Below are 3,230 nucleotides of genomic sequence, written 5' to 3' on the forward strand. Positions count from 1 at the left end.
ATGAGAAAAAGGTACAGAAGAAACAGTGTCGCCGATTAAGCACGGTTACTAGCCCTCAGCTAGAAAACAGTGGCTTGGACACTCCACCAGCGTTTACCGATACCCCTACCCCCTTAAAATAAAGCAAAAATTTACCCCTTCCTCCTTCCCCTTCACCAATCTCTGTTGGTCAGCTTAAAGCGCAATTCTGCACAATGATGCACGTCCCTATCAGACTGTACAGTGACAGCATGAACCCAAATAGTTTTACAGCATCACTATGCAATAATACAGTGCGTACAATCAAGTGCGCGCCGCGGCTGCAATTTGCCGTGAGTCATACCACCGCAGAACGGATGCAGTCGCGGGAAGGAGTTGCAACTCCTCCCCGCGACTTCATCCGTTCTGCGGTGGTATGACTCACGGCAAATTGCAGCCGCGGCGCGCACTTGATTGTACGCACTGTATTTTACCACACGGTCACGATGAATTGGCCGACTGCAGCTACATTTTCCGAAAGCAGCTATAATCTATCTTATTTACTCGTCAAATTGCCGAACCTCAGCGTGGTTACAATTACATTTTAGATAGTTCTTGAGAACTCGGCGATCTGCCTTAGAGTAGACCGCGACCCCTTCATCTCAGGGGGTCGCGACCCACACTTCAATTAACCATGAACTAATACAACATAGCTGGTAACCGTATTCTAAACATTTGTCGAAATTAATCAACAAGCGGATAAAAAGACAATAAATATGTGATAAATTATCAGGTTATGTGGCTTTACGGAGACTTTTTTGTAAGCATGTACTCACCTCAGCAGATGCCTGTAGACAAGCCGCTCTTGTGCACACGGGGAACAGTTGACTGTGCGGAGTACGGGGCCATGTGGACGCTAGCGTGATGATCACAATGATGAACACTAGCAACAACAGCATCACGACACCAGCAACAATAAGTCCGAATCGGGACAGGCCAGTTTTCTGACGCAACTTATCTTCCAATCCCGAAAAAAAGAGTGATGATTCTCCTACATCTGCGGCAGCTTTGGCTTTCCTCTTCTTGTTCAGACTGTTGTTCGACGAATGTAATTTTGATTTCACTTTGATTGGGGCACTGTCAATTTCATCGGGAGACTGTTGTAGTTTACTGTTGACAGGTAAACATGGGTCCATTTCTCCTGCTGCTGATGATTCGGCATTGACCGGGGATTCCGTTTCCTGGTCACGTTTCCCATTTGCTAACGGTATATACACGTTAGCTTCCACAGTCGCTTTTCTCCCTTCCGAATCCGAAGAAGAACCGCTAGCAGGGCTCCCCGGCATATTCATTAACGCTTCTAGAGATACTGATGGGGAAGTTAAAGTGTTGTTCGTATCTAGTTTAAGTTAACACGGACGCAACAATAATAATAGTATATCCAAATTAAATACATGTAAGTACGATGTACTGGAGTCTGGATGCTGCAGAGCATAAACAACTGAAATTTCACACCTATATTTACGAAACAAAACGAACCACAAATTAGCAATCTTATTACTCCAATTAACTGTATTATAGATGATAATCAACGCATGACACTGTTGAAATATTCTTGCATCATCTAAAACAGGTACAACAAATGCTAGTCTTCATTCGTAATCCGAGTCTCATAACTGTAGGTTGTACTCTCAACTCGCATCTAACTTATTTGTGAACTAGATCCCACAGCACACATTAATTACCAAGAAAGTGACAAGAATCAGTTGCCATCGAACTATGCAGAAGTTGATATCCACTAATTGTTGCACTACACAAGAAAAATTACAAACCACATGACATTTGATTTTAAATTCAAATAAATTAACCTTTATCACTCGTTTACACACGGTTTATAAATTTAAAAAAACTTTCCAACAATCACTGCTCAAATGCCGCTCACTGCTCTCGGCGCGAACAACTCACACAATGCTTCTGGTTCGCCGGTAGAGGCTTGTGTGACAGCTTTCTCTTCTATACACCAGAGGTCACATTGAATGGCGACAAAAAAGAAATGCGTATCTGTGCGCGCAGGTTTCGTGCTACAACAATCTTACGCCTTATGATAATTTAATCTTCCACGTCAACTGAGAATCTCGTATTAGTAGTAACAGCAAGACGCTTAGTGATGTGTTGATGTTATTTCTCACGACGTTCCTTCTGTCAGCAAAACCTAGTAATCATAAAAGCGACTGTATACCCTTACATCCTTAGAGCAAGAGTTAACAAAAACAATCATTAGCACTCTCGCAATGGTGGGAATTAAAACATAAAAACCCATTAACACTGTTAATAAATGGGCAGTTACATTCATATGAGGTTAAACAGTACCTCCTACATCTTGAAGATAAGAAAATACGCATTAATCCTTGTTTTCAGTAAAAGCAACAGCCAGCGGTACACGCAAACATACAGCTACCGACCGAAATCTCTCCCGCACATGGCAGTACTAAACATCGGTTTTCATTCACGCCGTCAGCGTGCATTAAATAACAAAAAAGAAATATGGCGGCTGTGTGAGCATGCAAGCAGCTGAATCTGACCTTCATTCAAAGAACGAACCACCAAGCAACAGGTTTTGTCGACTAACCCAAGCCAAGCCGCCAACAAACAAGGGATGTACAAAAATGACCAAAAATGAAAGATTTAAGCTTCTCAAATCACAGTTCTGTTCTGAAACGAAAATATGCATTAATACGAAAATACGCCCTCATTTTGCTCACTATTTGTGAGAACAATAACACATTATGCAGCAGAGATGAGCCAGACAACTGATGCAAGAGTCCAATCTGCAACAAACCGACTGCGAACTCCATCAGTATTAAACAAGCAAGTTAGCTTAGCGCCAACTTGGGCGATTTGTATTATCTATGCACCCATGCCGAAACGGCTGGGATGCCGATTATCATCACGGAAGTTTCTGTGATTTTAAACAGACTTTCCAGGTGACGCTAGGACACGGGTGTACAGCAGGACATCACCTGCTTATTCCTTTATTCTTTGCACTTCATCAATCATAACCATTCTCTCATTTACCTCTGTTCTATATAGAATGCTATGAAATGGAGTTTCAGGCTGTTTGAAAGCAGAGTGACTGTGACCAGCAGTACATAATACGGAACTGCATAATTTTGAGTTTTTAGCAGATGCTGTTAGGACGAACAAATCTAGTAGGATGTGATGGGCCGGACTTGAAGCATGCACGAGAAATGACAAATGCACATAGACATTTT

At 42.3% G+C, this 3,230-nt stretch overlaps 1 long non-coding RNA gene across 1 annotated transcript; it reads right to left on the reverse strand.

The window, feature by feature from the left end:
- Window positions 1–1,165: 1,165 nt before the first annotated feature.
- Window positions 1,166–2,425, reverse strand: LOC117282121. The gene is made up of 2 exons (XR_004512747.1): window positions 2,329–2,425; window positions 1,166–2,170 (listed from the first exon to the last, which is right to left on the reverse strand). It is a non-coding gene; the product is annotated as an uncharacterized LOC117282121 (long non-coding RNA).
- Between the last annotated feature and the right edge of the window lie 805 nt (window positions 2,426–3,230).

This window comes from Cryptotermes secundus, unplaced genomic scaffold (genome assembly GCF_002891405.2).
Source record: "Cryptotermes secundus unplaced genomic scaffold, Csec_1.0 scaffold84, whole genome shotgun sequence".
Taxonomy (NCBI): Eukaryota; Metazoa; Arthropoda; class Insecta; order Blattodea; family Kalotermitidae; genus Cryptotermes; species Cryptotermes secundus.